The 16,825-nt window shown below is 35.2% G+C and overlaps 1 long non-coding RNA gene across 1 annotated transcript; it reads left to right on the top strand.

Moving 5' to 3' along the window:
- The first annotated feature begins 2,381 nt into the window (after nucleotides 1–2,381).
- Nucleotides 2,382–8,033, top strand: LOC111928361 (uncharacterized). The gene is made up of 4 exons (XR_015286689.1): nucleotides 2,382–2,463; nucleotides 3,296–3,531; nucleotides 4,820–4,876; nucleotides 7,272–8,033. It is a non-coding gene; the product is annotated as an uncharacterized LOC111928361 (long non-coding RNA).
- Nucleotides 8,034–16,825: the final 8,792 nt, after the last annotated feature.

Raw genomic sequence — 16,825 nt, 5'->3', positions numbered from 1 at the left:
CCTTCACCTCTGCTGCCCCCCAGTAGCTGGCTAAACCAGGACAGTTATAATCTCAAGTAAGTCAGCACAGCTCAGGTCTATGCTAATACGTTACCAAACAGCCTAACCATGAGGCTGAGCTGTATTCCAGGCTAAATTTCTCTCCTGTGGAAAATGCTGCTTTTCAATTAAGAGGCTTTAGTGTTCATTGGAGCAAGAACTAAAGCCTGCGCATGAATCAACCTTTTGTTTCTTCCCTCTCCTTTCTTTTTGTCCCAGTGACTATTTCATTACTTTCTGATAGGGTAATTAATTGAATACCTTCAGCTGGAGAAATTTAGAGCAAGAGAGATATGTCCCTGACTATCTGGTAACATTGCAATTAGGGCACTCCACTGAGATGGAAAATACTTTCATCAAAATGCAATCAGATATGGAAGAGACGTTAACTGAGTCCCAGCTGAGCACCCTGTCAGCTCTGCAGCTGTGCTCTATGGCAGGAGTGGACACTTTGTGTTTTTTGTTTTGTTTTTTTTCCAAAGGTTTCAGATTGCTTTGAGCTTGTCTGCAAGGTCCTGCCCTGGAGGTCTAATCTCTGAATCCCACTGTCACTGAGATGCATCATAGAAAAAGGGCAGCTTTACTGTAGGCATTTCTGTCATCCTGCACAGCAGAAATGCAGGCACTTCAGAGCTTTGCTGGGTGTTTCGATGCTATAAATTCTGGTGACTTCATCCAGGGTGTGCCAGTGTATCTTGCTGAGCTAGAGGAGGAACTGCAGCAATATTCTCTCTCATGGTACACTGCAGTGTGCTGGGCATCCTCCTCCTACCCGTAGAGAGCTGCAACTCAATGCTCCCTCTGAGATTCCAAGGTTAGCACATAACATACCACTGTAGACAGCCATTTCCTATTTCATTTAACAAGTTGCAGAGCTGTTGTTGTGGCCAAGTTCAATGGGTAATCTTATACTTCAAATTACCATTAGATTTGCCATTACTTATCTGTTTTGGGAAACGTGATTAATTCTGTGTCTCAACAGGACACCAGGCAGAGATGTATATGAGAGATCTGTAATTCAGAAAAAAATATGCTGCCAGAAAATTCAAAACAACTCCTGTTCAGTCTGTATCAAACAGACTTATTAAGTATCTTATTATTTTTTTAAAGGAAAAGAAAGAAAAATTAGGTCAGAAGATATGATACCTAGTCAGAACAATCAGCAGATTCACTGTAAAATGCATATGTGAAAAGCATAAGCAAATCATGGCCTGGAGAGCAGAAACTGATTAAACTTGTATAATTCTGTTTAATGCACTGGTGACCTGATAATTTGTAGATCCTCCATTTTCCTGGATGTCTAGCAGATTTTTGTATTTAAAAACAATCTGAATAAAATGCATAAACCTTTCTGGAAAGGACCAGCTCATAAAATTGCTTTTTCAGTTTCTCCCTTAAGTCCTCTTTTCACGTCAGTGTGCTTTCATGCTTGTCAGTACATGACTATCTGAAGGGCTCCTGCAATGCTGAAAGTGACAGACGTGCATCTCCATAACTAAGCCTCACTGCTGGTCAGAATATATCATTCCTTCTCCTGTCTATCATTTTTGTGTCCTATGGTTTAGAAAGACTTTGAAAGCCACACCTCAGCTCTCTGCACTGAGGGGCTTCCGAGAAGTTTCTTGTGAACTTACATCATTCAAATGAAATGAATGTGCCTGTAGTTAACCACTGAGATTATACACCAATAAATTATATTTTTCCATAGATTTTTCCCAGATATTTTTCTATAGATATTGTCAACCAGACTTATACAGAATCTGGCTACATAATGGAGCCCTGTATCAACTTAAGAAGTAAATAAGAAGCAGATAAGTCAGCTGTGAGGCTTTGATAATTTGTCTTTCACACCCTACAAGAGTGCTTTCTTCTTGGTAGGCTATAAAAACCACCACCAAAAGGAAATCTGTTCAATGTTATCAGAAACCTGTCAGCTCTGCTGAAAGTTTTTTATTTCTCTAATTTAGTCCTCTTTTCTTTAACTCCTCTTTGTGTTTTATCTTTCCCATAAACTTACAGAAGTAAGTTTATGGGAACTCTTCCACAGGAGAATTTTCTATACTTTTAATTTAATTTAGTCTAATATTATTGGCTTAGAGATGATTTTTTTTTTAATTTTTTTTTTTTTTTTTTTTACCTTACAAAGAAACAATGGCTCCAAACTTTTCTGAGCCTAAAATGACCACAGAATCCTGTCCTGGATAGGTGACCAATTGCATAACCCTATGTTTCACAAAATATCCAGTTTTAGACAGTGAGGAAGAACACTAAATACTATTTGAAGATCAAGGAAAGCAAGGTAGAGTCAAACACAAAAGCACTGTTTTGAACATTTTTCAAATCTTAGGTAGCTACCAGACAAGATCACAAAGAAAATCAATCACAAAGAAGATAATCACCTATGTAATTCCTAAATGTGCTTAGGTAGGTGTTACATATTTGTATTTGAACTACATTAAATAGCTATAAATGCATGCAGTTGCCATCACCTTTTAAGTTTAAAAAATCAATATATTAGAACTGTTTGTAAGATGTAAACTCCAAACTTTGTTAATGAGATAAACAACACGTGTAGGTTATTCTGCTGCAGACACTACTAAGCAGTTAGATATGACAATATTGAAAATAAGAATAATTTTTGATTATTTTTTCATTTTGTAAGAATAATCATAATCTCTTTTGTCTCCCCCTTCCTAAGGACCTCATCCCTAAACATGAGCATGCCAAGAATTAATATACACCAGGACTGACAATCTGACTAGTTAATATTAGTGCAGTGGAAAGAGCATTAATATAGTAGTTAATAGACTTTAAGAAAAAGTACTAGACCATTAATCTCTTCAATAATTCACTCTATACTTATCAATAGCTAGGAATAATTATCCCATGTTAACAGGTCTTTCTGAAAGCCCTATCTTTGACTGAGGAAATCTTTCCTAACAGTTCAATTCTTAATCATTGTTTTCACACATTTCGTTAATATTTTAATTTCCTGTGTTTTAGAGGTGTTTCAAAATCAACATGAACACATTTAAATACAAATTAGTCCCAAGACAGTTTTAAAGAACTGACCCACACTTAATGCATGAGGTGTCAGTTTGATAAAGAACCCGAAGTGTTTCAAATTGCTCTTTTAATCATTAATCAGACCAATGTTATATGCATTACATTATTCTAGTAAATCTTCTAATAATCTTTTATAATACATGTCTCATTGACAGAGGAAATCTTATTTTCTATGATTTTAATTTTTCAGGAAGAACAATTTATGCTTAAAACAACTCAGGATTAGAAGATGCAAGTTAAAAAAGGGCAAGAGTACTTCTGTGAAAGTCGAATTCCGATACCATCTGCTCTTGAAGTGCTTTGAGACTTGAGAAGTTAAGCAGTGCTGGCAATTAAAGTCTATCCTGAAAGTGACTACATCAACACTATGAATAAAGCAGAGTGCTGAAGCACTTGTAGAAGCAAGTGCAGGCCTTAAAGAAAGAGGTAAAGGAACCTGCTGTGGCATTGCACTTGTATAATTGAACCACAGACCCGATCCATATTTCTGAATAGAAGTAAAAAGTTAAATCTGCTCATTATAAAAGAACAGTATTTCCAGTGTGGTATTAGAACTCCGTGAGTCTCTTGTGAGGGGGAATTGTGACCACACTAGGAACTGGTTTATGATTGCCTTCCTTTAGGATGGCTGCTTAAAGTTGCTAATTACTTTCAGGAAATCCATTTAGGACAGACTTCTTGTTAAGAAGCACCAAGCACAATTCTATACCAGAAATCAAACATTAACAGTAGAATCCTTTTTAATACCTGCTTATACTGAGAAAAAAAGCAAATTTACAATGTTTTCAGTCAGAAAAATTTCTATCCATGGCTCTAAAGTACTTTATCAGAAAATCCCTCTGACATATCACATACAGGACAAGATGAGGTCCTGTTCCACAATTCAGTCTCTGGGCAAGGAATTGCACAGTTATGCCTGAGATATAGCAGGCCTATGTGTAGGCTTCCTGTGCAGAACCATAGAAAATGGGCTGCAGATCACTCCTGCCATCCTTCCTCCCAGTGACCTTTAGTATCTCACATCCTTATCAGAGAATCCTTTTGAACAACAGAGGACATCTTGCTAAGTATTCAAATGGAAAAAAAGTCCCTTTATAGGTAAGTCCTAAATATGAGCCTCAGAACAAATCCACATTAGTATATAAATCCTAGGCATTATTTACAAATCACATGCAATGAAATGAAGCCGGTAGTCAGACCATTAAATACTTTGGAATATTTGCAGTATTTGTGATTGTTTTGCTGCAGTTGCTTTGGTTTTCTTTTTCCCTGACATTGAACAATAAGGTTTGAAAAAAATTCTTTTAGTGGGAAAAATACTTTATTTTATGATTCACTTATCATTTCTGCAGATCTGAAATCCCAGGGGACTCCGTGAAAGATAATTTCCATTAACTCAGACGCACAATGGCAAAATGTAAATATTTTATGTTATACTTAAAATGATACTGATACATTAAAAAAAAAACCCAAAACCCAAGGGAATTACTGTGATGGAGATAGCTTTCTGTATCTGTGTGGGTTTTTTTTCAATTCTTTAATGTCACAGGGTGTGTCATTGCTAGATCTACTGATATGGATTTGAATACTTCAGGAGAAGCACTGTATGTTAGCTTAGTTTCAAAGGTTTTCCTAATAGATGCATTCTCTACCCCCTGCTTTGAGAACTGTATTAAATTGAGTAAAATATAAATTATCTTGTGTTTCTTTATAGGAATGTCATCCTAATCCACCTAAAGAAAAAGAAAAACAGCCAGTCCCATTATTTCCGGTAAAAACTTTGTGCTAGAATACCAGAAAATAGATAAAATACACTTATAACAAAGGGGAAATGCAAAACAAACAAAATGATAAAGAAGTGAAATACTAATTAAGTCATACAGATGACAAATGGAGATGAAACCAGTTTGGTTGATTCCTGATGTGCTATCCTGAAAACTGAAAGAAATAGGATAATGGAGAGAGACCTGTGGTAATCTCAGAGGTAATTTCTTGAAAAGAGGCAAATATCTGAAAGAAGAAATTGCTTAAAAATGCAGCATGAGCCAATTGATACCTTAAAAATAGATGTGTCAATCACTACCTGTCAGAAAAGAACAGAGTTTAAGAATACAATTCCTTAACAAACAATACCAAAAGAAACCAAGGGAGTACACGAGAGAGAGGCTACTTCCAAACTAGAATATCTTTCTGGGAGATCACAAAATTAGAAAATAGAAATGGATGGCACCTCAAAATGCTGTCTAAGCCGTTTCTCCATCAAAAGATATGATCCACTAAATCAAAATTGTTCCTGAGAGATAGGTTTTTAATCTCCTCTTAAAAGTGTCCAAGAATCCTAAGGTCTGAGAAAAGCTGTCTTGAAAAATAGAGACAAAAATCCTATGCTATTTACAACACAGTCTGCTTAATAATATCCCAATCAATTACAAAAGCTGTTACCAGAGTTAAGGCTTAAATTTGAGAAGGACTAAGGGAAAATTACCAATGTGCTTTTCACAGTAACATTTTGTAGTCTAATTTATTTTCATTTTTTGCTTTAATCTTTTTATGTCAAGAAAAATTAAATTGCAACTACATGTGTTTTTTTTCTTAGAAGCAGCACAGCAGAAATAATGTTTCTAATAAAGATATTAGCAAAGATGTTTTTATTTTTTGTTCATATAATTTTACAATTTTTTTTGTAAAATACATTGATGCATAGGAATTTCACCCAAAGATAATTATCTTTACTATAAGACCACTTAAATGCTGCTTGTTTATTTGGGATGTTTTTGACATGCCAGACACTTCTTCTCTATTTATGCAACATTATTTATCCTTGTTGAGGATTATTACCTTGTTGAGGTATTATTAAAAAAAGGGGTGTTTTTGTATCATGATCATTATCTATAAAAATGGCAATTTGACACAATAAGCAAACTACATTACTTGATATTATAACATATCCCTTGAACTATTTAAATTGTAAGTCAGCTCAAAGTGTCCTTCTTTCTGTCCTGTGTTGTGAGATTTACCATGGCACTTTCTAGCACTTCAGTGTGGCTTTTTTTTCTAAACAAACCTACAAATCTAAAGATGCCACAGTTTGATTATTACCTGATTGAAGCCCAAGGAAAAAGAAGAGTTACTATTGTTTTCCATAGAAAGTATGTATTTTCCTCATTTAATCAAAATGTCAGCCCATTTTCTCTAGAAATTAGTTGTGAGTCCCAAATGAGACTTAGAAAATTTTTCAAGTCAAAAATCTCTCAGATGTCTGACTCAAACACTGAACTTAAATTTTGTTGCTTATTTCTGATTTCAATCTTACACCCTCAATATTTTTTAAAAAAAACAAAGGAAAAAAACACAATGGATTATTATCAGGAAGGTGCCTTGGATGCATTTGTTTGCAATTTTCTGATGCCACTCTGCTTTATTTTTTTATTATTTATCTGAATTTTAGAATTTTAGAAACAAATACTGGAACATTTGGTTGCTTGCCTGTAGAAGAGGACACCAAGCAGACAATTCCTTGCCCTGTCTTCAAATCATGAATTTGTGGAGAAATTTAGAACTTTCTTGAATTCAAGAGAGGATAGGCTAAGAATGAATGTTTGGGTTTGATACAAGTAAAGAATTTTGTAGAACGTGAAAACAAGGTTTTATGGCTGTTGAGAATGAAAAAAATCAAGTAATAAAACAGTGGAGTCTAAATTAAAGCAAAATAGGAAACAATTTCTGATAAAAGGACAGAGATATAATAAATAAAAGCAGTTGAGTGACAAACAAGAAGACTAAGAAAACCCAGAAATTGAAAGAAAAAAATAAATAAAATATTGGAAATTCACAAGAAAATTAATAGACACTACAGATGAGAAGGTGAGTATACCTAGGGAAAAGCTGAAAAAACTCCACAATCATCTGCTGTACACATTCCAAAATATTTGCTGGAGGAAGGTGTCCTGTTGATTTTCAGATCTGTATTTATTAATATAATTGAAAAAGCAAAACCTAAGGGAAGAACTGCCCTGCTGATGTGCAGATTACTTGTTGATGCCTTACAGTTGTTTCTCTCAACATGTAATGCTGGAGAACAAGCTCTGCAAAATGCTCCTAACATGGAAGCTCAGCAGAAAACCCTGCACTTCAGCCCTTTTTTCTTTTTTTTTTTCTTTTCCCAGTTCTTCCAATCTGCAGATATTAATGTTACAGAATGCCTCCTTCATCATTTCACTACGGAGCCAAGTAATAAAGTTTCACCTTTCTGCTGATTGGATCAATGCTACAGATCAGCTGTGGAGAAAATAGGCTGCATGGGAAGGAGAAGGAATCAGTCTCTGTGACATCTGAAGCTTTTCCCCTTGTTCTGTTAGTGCAATACCAGCGTTAGGATGAGAACACTGAAGGCCCTAAGGACAACATGGAGATTATGGGAAGGATAAATCCTTCTCATAGATCCTCTTCTCAGGGCACAGAGCAGCCATCTGGACAGTTGCTGTGCTAGTCTTTATTCATAGAGGCTGTATGTACCTCAGGCTCTGAATAACCATGAGGGTTTACTGATTGCAGAACATTTTCTGATATTAAATACTGTACTTAGAGTGACATAGCAGTTAATAGCAGACACAACTGAGAATATGGATTTGGTTGGGCATGGGAAGCCATGGTTTTCAAATCACTTTCTGATTCTGTAATAGCTGACTCGAAAGTCCAGCTGTGATATGCAACTATAGAGCATTATAGCCATTTGAAAGCTGTTTGAACACACTGAACATGAAAAGTAAATTCTAATGAGCTATTTATCTCATCAATACATTTTGTTGTCCTTTATACTGACAGCCTTCACCAGGATTGCTATGGTATGTCTTTCAGTAAATACTGTTTTATTACTATGTGGGTCAGAGACAAAGAGCCCCATAAATAAAAACCTTATACTTGACACAGAAGGGTTGTTAAGCATTGTGGTATCTCCTTTGCATTGTGAAAAATAAAATGATACAGTTTTATTGGGGAAATAATTGAATTTGGTATAGAGAATTATCTCTGGTTTCAAAATTATTTACTCTCTACTTTCTGAAACAATCCATTATTGTAGGAACTATAAAGAAAAGTCACCTAATTTCCTTATCTTTCAGGTAAGTATGAAGCAAAACACAATGATGTCTGGAATGATCAAGTCTAAGTACATATACATAGGAATAGAATAATGTTTTGAGTGGGTATTTTAAGTAGTTATGGATGGTTGGTTTGATTAGAAGTGATTATTTAAACAACCATAGGCAGCTGGCTGAACATAGTACCGTACTTACTGACTTGGAAATCTTGGCATCTTTTGAATCAGAAACAGAATAGCCATGGGCAATGAGATATAAGAAAGAAAACTTTGTCTTCTTTCCCCACCCTTTCCTGGTGCTTTTAAGTAGGTTGGTTTCTGTGAATGGTCACTGTTCACTCTACTACACTGAGGGGTGAACCTAGTGTGCACATTGAATAAGACACGATACTGAATGCTCTCCAGAAAAGTGCTGCCTTTACTTTTAAGTTGATGGAAAATGATGATCAATGAGAGCTGAGGACAACTTCTTTCTATCATTAGCTAAATAATGAATAATTGTCATTCTTTATTCAGTGGTATGATGTTCCTGTAAATCTCTTAAGAAATGAGAATGAAAGCATAGTAGGTAATCATTGAGTTTATGACTGCATTTGAAACATCAGTGACAAGTCCTTTATTTCTGTTAAAATGCTCCCTTGATGTATTTTTGGATGTTTGAAGAAGGCAGGAGTAGTTATTTTTTACCATTATTTCAAATGTGTTGTTCAGTACATAAAATTTTCATCTCAATCTATGGAAATAGAGTGGAATCTTATATAAACTGTCTTCTGCAATTTTTTAGTTTGCTGAAAGAGATATACTTTCATTTTGTACGGCTAAATTGGAAAATCAAACCATTATTTTCCTTCATATATTAGCCTTATATGTATTTTTACTACTAATAATGTGTATATAATACATATTTTCCTTGAACCGTACTTTAAAATTGAGGTGCTATAATTTAGAAGAATGTAGAAAGAACTTTGGTAGGATTTTCACTGAAAGAAATAAGATTGGTAATAATAATCAGATTTTTTTGAAAGGCATTGTTAATGCAGAAGTATCAGTTCTCTTTATAGAATTCAAAGTTTTCCACAGCTTTGTTTTGGACTTTGGTTGTGAACTTTCATTCTGAACTTTCAAACTTCAAGCTGGACATCTTCCAGCAACATAGACAACACTGAAGTCTTCCCTGGACTGATTTTGGCTGTAATGGAGTTCTTTTTCTTCATGGCAGCCTGTATGGTGCTGTGTTTTGAATTTCTGACTAAAGCAGGATTGATAACAAACCAGTTTTGGGGCTGTTGAGGAGCAATTCTTGCACATCAAGGTATTTTTATTTTCCTTGTCTATCCCCCTCAAAGGCTGTAGGCTGGCAGTGGGCAAGAAGCTGGCAGTGGACACAGCCAGGAGAGCTGACCCAAGCTGTCCAAAGGGACCTGCCACTCTATGTGACATTGTGCTCCTCTATAAAAAGAAAGCAGGAGGAAGGGGGATTATTTGTGGTAAAGGTTTTCATTTTCCCAAGTAAACTTTCCATATGCTGGGTTTTCCCCAAAATACCTGGACATTTGCCTGCCAAATACAAGCAAATTCATTAATTTTCTTTGTTAGTGCACACATTTTACTTCACTTATCAAGCTGACTTTATCTTGACCCATGAACTTCTCTGTTTTTTGCCCTTATAAAAGTTTAGTTAGCTGGGAGGGGAGTGAGTGGGTGGATGACCAGTGTCAATGTCACAAATGCCACTAGCCTGATAGTGCAGGAAAGTAGAAAAACAAAGCTGTCCATTTGTCAATGAGATTTTCAGAAAAGCGAGATCAGTTGGGGGTACCAGAAAAAGTTAATAAAACTGTATTTGGGCTACATATAAAAAAATGGGAGATTAAAGAGTCTTTTTTTCTGTTTGTTTCTGATAGTGATTGGTATTAGGTAAGCATGGTGGAGGTTGGGGAGCAAGGTGGGTGTGCTTTTACCTTAGGCAAGCCAGAGTTTGATGATGAGACTGTCAAAGAGAACAGCCACTTTTTAGAAGCTTTCTTGTGAGTCCCTCAGGATCAACATCATAGCAACAGAGAATACTACAAAGAGGCAGCAGGTGATGGTCTAAGTTACACTCACTGCTAAAAGAACTAGTTCCCACCGTCTTCAGAAGGGTAAAGCAAGCACTGTCAAGAGAGGTAGTTATTTACTGGGGTAATACTAACCTTGCTCTAGATAAATTTAGTTTATCCCATTTATGAAAATTATTTTTTCTTTAATGCCTCTCCCTCAATACTGAGAAATGATTTATCAGAAGACAGGTATGCAAATATACAAGTGTCTCCAGGTGGATTTTGCCTGTGTGGGCTTGTGTTTTGGTTTTGTTTTTATTACAGCTATACTGCTTTACAGATATGTGTATTGAAAATGGAGAGAAGGAAATATAATGATGAAAAAAGCCAACCATTACCCGAAACTCAAACAAATGAATTGCTCTAAAACATAAAAAAATTCAAAAGTACCATTTCTCTGAGTTAGGCAAATTGAGACTTGAATATGTCTTGCATACAGCACATAGCTTGGTCTGAACCAAGCTATGGAGTGCTCCACCACAGTCATTCTCATTTTAAAAATGGGGTAAAGTCCTGAGAGCTTAGGTTTCATCCATACAAGTTTTGATAGTACAATATTTTTTCCAAAGTACTTTTTATCTGATGAATTAATGTAATTTTAGATGCATTTTTCTTAAAGTGAGTGAAATTTGCAATGTTCAAAAAGGGCAGTGATTAACATTTCCAGCAAGATGTTAAGAAGGAACTCAGGGAAAAGAAAGAAAAAAATCCCAATGTTAGATGTATGCAGACAAGTGTCTTGTGAGGGTGATATGTGTTGAATTTACTAGATTTCAGTTAAACCTTATTATTTCTGGTATTTCCTTTTTTCTATTCCCTTGGTGATACATTTTACAGTAGGCAGACATGCATACTCACAGTGCATTGGAATAAGCTTTTAGCCTGCCTTCCAAAAAACATAGTCTCCTGAATTTTTCAGATAGTATGCATAATTTTTAATTTTTATATAGTCTAGCAAAACTATCAGTAGTTCCAAATGTGGCTTTGCATTCAAAGAATTTAAATTTCATGAAAATTCAAGCCTGCACAACAGTGAATGTAAGTTCTTTATGCAGAGAGCATTCTCAGCCAGATACACAGCAAAGACCTATTTAGTCTAATTTAGCTGTTTCATGCATAGATCATAGGTGGTTGGCTCTGGCACACTCATCAGTATCCAGTTTGAGGTCTCCCCATGCAGTTCAAGACTGGATGGATCTAAGACCATCATGGCTATATTGGTCAGACATGAGTTCTCTCTTTGTAGTTAGAAAACTCTTAACAGAGTCCAACATAGTGTACATTGCCTTTCATTGTAATGTCCTTTATCAGAAATATAAAGGAATCCTCTTGCTCATCAACATCCAGCAAGAGGCCAGTGGTCTGCTGGAAGGACCTGCTGCCTTATTTCCTGCATATAGTACTTTATGCTCATCTTTAGTCCTTATTGAATTTTAATTTATGGAGTTAAATCTGCTTCTCTAGTCTATCAAGATTGCTATTAAGTCTAATCCTATCCTCCAAAGTGCTTCCAAACATTCACATCAGATTTTATACTGAAACACTTTCTTCCATAAAGAAAAGCATTGGTGGAGATATTAACCACTGTCTTTTCCACTACAGCAAAACTCCCCTAATGTAGCCTGAGGGTAAATTATGAATCAGGAAAGTCACTGTCAAAAATTAGTGATTAGTCCTAATAAATTCCATGGTCATTTGACCGTATATCACCTTGTTATTCCTTTCAATCAGATTCTCATCTTTCAAAATTGATTCAGCAATTTTGCTTACAGTAACTCTTTAATCCAAGTAACTTCACAGAAGATTATATTTTCAAGTAGTTTTTCCATTGGGAATTTTTTTCTGGAAATTGCAACTGGATATGTTAATTATTTCACTGTTTTTAAGATTTAGAAGTGACTCAAACTATTAGACTTGTGTCTTAAAGACGTACTCTATCCTTTGTTTGACTACATTAATTTTCATTGGTTTGAGGCAGGCAGACAAACAGACAGGGTAAGTTTATTTCCAAGTACTTGAAACTGTAACTTACTGAATTTCTCTCATAGAAACAGCCTCACTGACACCTATCTAAGCCTGTTACTTGGCAACCTTGACACATTAGGTATTAGTTGTCATTGATGCCACTTTCTCACCTTGAAAAAAAAAAAAAAAAAGACTGAAGTTTTAAACAGAAAAACCAAAGCTGGAGTCTCTCTTTCCAAACCAGTGAAACATCTTCTATTTTGACAGCTCATTCTGTCAAAGTCTATACTATTAATAATTATTCAAAAGAGAGAATATACCTCAAGTCAATAACTTGAGAATTATCCAGCAGCTGACTCAATAGAGGTTTATATTTCATATTGTTATTAATGTCCAGTAACAACTTTTACTGTTGTCTTTCTCTGCGGTTTCCTTTTCTTTGGAAGGACAAAAGAAAAAGAGGAATCTCCAAAGGCTGTCTCTATCATATTGGTATGAAGACTAGACCATATATTCAAATTCAAATAAGTATCATAGCATCCAGGAGACAGGACTATAATATTTATGCAGTAAGGCTGAATTCTTAATGAGGAAAATGAGCATTTTTTACCTAACAACTCCAACACATGGTGCAGCACCAATTTATGTCATCTATTGCCAGGCAATTTACAGCTTCTTCTGTTTAATCCAAGGACCTCAGAGGTAGGCTTTATTTTCTTTTTCCAGGTACTAGAATCATTAGAAAACCTGTCATTCAAACTTCAGGAGCTGGACTGCAATAAAGTATTTATATTCTAAATATTCACTTTTGATTTTCCTTCTCAAGCCACAAATGATGCCTTGACTTGATATATGTTACACATGCCCAGATGAAGATGGTAGGACAGAGTTATCATGATTATTGCTGCTTTCCTCACCTCCTCACTGGTTCAGCTGGATGACCTGCTGCAGCTCAGGCAGTTCCACTGGCATTTATGGCAGTGTCATAAATCTCCCAGAAACTTTTAATTGAATTGTGATTTGGCAATTGTTCCTGAAATGAAAGGTACGAGAGCAGAAGGTAGTATACTAAAAGATATAGGAAAAAAAGATATAGGAAGCTGATATGATGCAAATTTTCAGCCAGGGGTGGTATGGTGTGCAGAACACAAATTACAGAGGTAAGGCTTAGAAGGAATGTAATGACAGAACAAAATGTGAGAACATTGAAGCAATCAAAGCTTCTATGTACTAAAATACTATATACTAAAAGCTTTTATGTACTAAATCAATCCAATTGGATCCATAAGAGGATACTGCCATAGAGAGTGAGAACAAAGTTGCATAATTTGTGCACAGTCAAAGAAGAAACGAAAATCTGAATACGTGGGAAATGATTAAACAGAAAGATCAAGAGCTAGCACAAGTACAAAGCTTTTCACAGCAAGAAGTCAAGACCAGTTAGGAATGTTGTGTTCAAATGATACCAGATTTTAATTTTTTTTTTGTCTACAGGGAAGATTCTCAGTCCTTTTACTTTGTTATCTGCTGAGCCAAATAAGAAAACTGATTTACTTTTATCTAACATCCACTGTATCATTGAAAAAGTAGGTACAAAATCTAACACTATCAAAGCTTTGGGGAATGAAGAAATGCTTGATACAGTAACATTGGCAGTGTTGAGGGATGGCCTAATATTACTTCTGTATGTGATACGGAAGCATAAAGCAATGCCGAATGAGTAACTGGCTACTGGAATAATTGTGAGGTGTCAAAATCAAGGCTAGCTATCTACAGATTTAATGAAGGACTGACTGAACAATATTTGGACCAGAAGACCAGGTGTGCTGTTAAGAAAAAGAAGAATGATTGTCCTAGATGAATTCAGAGGTCATCTAATGCCAGCTGTGAAGAATACTGCCAAGAAAATGAATATTGATCTTGTAATTATATCAAGAGGAATGACATCAAAACTCTCTACGTAGTAGTGAAGATGCCCTTTAAAGAGTGGTTAAAATCTTCATACTCAGAATGGCTCTTGGCAGGGAACATGCTCCTGTTCCTACAGGAAAAATATGGAGTAGTGAAAAACTACCCTGTCATTTCGAGACCATCAGATCAGATAAATCCAGAACTTGTAGCTAATATTTTTAAGAAGTACTGTATTTTAGATTCCACGGATGGAACACACATTTTTATGAGTACAAAGAAGAATCTGAAAATAGGGAAGACACTGAATGTGAAAAATAGATGGAAAATGGTGAACAGAATGACAATAATGTTGGAATGTAAAAACTGAGAATTAGTATTAATATAGCATGTGAGAAGAGTACAGATTAACTTCAGGCAAACTGCTAGAGAAAATGTCTTTATAATAATTATAGCTTTGAAAAAAAAACATTTCTGTGTATAAAATTCTTTTGAGGGTCAATTTAAACTCCATGTGCTCCTCCTTTCTGGTTGGCAAGGTACACTGCAAGGATGGTGTGATTGACAGATTTAGATCTTTCCTATCTCTGTCACTTATATCCACTGCTGTGGAGCATCTGTGGCACTGTGGCTTTTGACATAAAGTGAACTACAATGAACTGTGTTATAAGACCAATGAAAAGAACAAATGGTTTTGATTTTGAATTTGCAATCAGCTGAATCATCGTAGTTGAGAGACCTTTGGGGCATAATGGAAAAACTGACAGCTTGGATCAAAGGAAAGGAATCTATGAGCCAGTTTAACCACTAGAGTAGCACTGCTTATACATGTTGCTACTCAGTACTACTTTTTTCTTTTTTTTTTGTTTTCATATCATTCTTATCACATTCTGATTGCAGTTTCAAGTTACACATTAAAACACTGATTATGTGCCTCACTTTTTCCACCATATATCTTTCACTAAATGGAACACCTGTATTTAGAGATCATTCTTGCCAATTTGGAATTCACTGATCATCATCATTCAACCTAGATTGCAAGAGTGGCACTCTTGCATTACTGGAGCTACTCCACATGAGAACAGAGCAGTGGACAGAGACAGCACACTCAAAGTAAATAATGGAAAGGTGAAAATAATAGTAAATAATTAGATAGGTGAAACAGTGAAATGTATTACAGAGTCAATGTATTCAACCCATCTTATCAAAAAGTTTAAATAAGATTTTTGTTTTCAGAATATTATCAATATTCCATTTCTTTTTCTTTGTCCTAAGAAACAGTGAGAGTCTTTACCAGCCTCATCCCAAAAGTACTGACATCACTGAGCCTCAATAAAGAGAATCTGTCAGTCCCTGCAGTACTGACCACAGCTTTTGCAGTGGTTCATTCACATCCTGTTAGCTACAGTCCCACAGACTACCTACTAAGAAAGCAGGATAAGCCATTTGTTAACCAACCACAAAGTTTAGGGGTTGTGTCCATAGGAGTGAACAGCTTTTGATTAATTTTCTTGTAGATAAGAACTAATGGTGTGGAATCCAAACCTAATCATAGGTTAGGTTAAAGAGCTGAAGGTGCAGATGGTATCATTTTAGTCTTTGTTCTTTTAATGATCAGAGTACTCCATCTAAACACTGGCATTCATTTTTATACAATATTTATATGAATTCCATTGTGTGGGGATAAATGTCAATATACTGTAAATTATTTTTAATTTAGATTTGTGATTTATCTTGTTTTGATTTCTTTTGTGGACTGAAATTTCTTTTTAGAAGAACTGGAAGATGAAATTATTTACCCTTACAAATATTGCTTCCTAAAGAGACCTTAACCAGTTTCAACATGAATCAAAATAATAACTTTAAATCCCTAGTTTGCCATAAAATCTTCTTTGACCAGGCAAATGACAGCTATGATATTCTTTGTACATACCTTTTTTTTTAATAAAAGTTTCACAGGAAAATAGAATCAATCCATGTTCTTCCAAAGCACACCATCTGCTGAAATTTTGCACTAACATGATATAGTTCACTGCTATACCTGGATTTATTGGAAAGATTTATCTTCCTCCTAGGCAAACTAATTAGTGAATGAAATAGGATATACTGTCTGGCAAAAAATGGTCATAGTAATCGTTTGATCTCAAAAGCTTTGAGTTCAGGTTCATGCTCTAGAACTCCAGATATTTTAAACTGATTTGCACATCTTTTTTGAAGTTCAAAAACTAAAATAGTCATCTTTCTTCCATTTTTCAATAACTCACTTGTATTAGAGTCCCTGAGAGGGATAATACTATGTATATTTTTGTTCTCTTCTCAGCCAACCATTTTCAAACCTTTTTGTTTTTAAATCATGAAGAAAAACTCTTTTTTTTTCTGTTTTGGATCTCATCAAATTCTAAGGAAAGCATTTTTCAGTTCATATTAAATGGATATAATTCAGTGCAATTAATGCAACATGAAAGCAACAGGTGAGGGAAGACAAGGAATTCAAGCTTTTGGGACTGATAGGATTCAGTGTAAAGCTTTGACATTGTCAGTTGCTAAAAATCAGTTATTACATAGTAATTAGTGTGACAATTCAAATAACAAACTCTTTAGAAAACTAGTTAACTGAAACATTCACCATGAAAAACCTTATTGTTTCCTC

The sequence above is a fragment of the Cyanistes caeruleus genome, chromosome 5, assembly GCF_971803275.1.
Source record: "Cyanistes caeruleus chromosome 5, bCyaCae1.hap1.1, whole genome shotgun sequence".
Classification (NCBI taxonomy): domain Eukaryota; kingdom Metazoa; phylum Chordata; class Aves; order Passeriformes; family Paridae; genus Cyanistes; species Cyanistes caeruleus.
The sequence above is the reverse complement of the archived record's forward strand: the minus strand, read 5'-3'. Positions and strand labels throughout refer to the sequence as shown.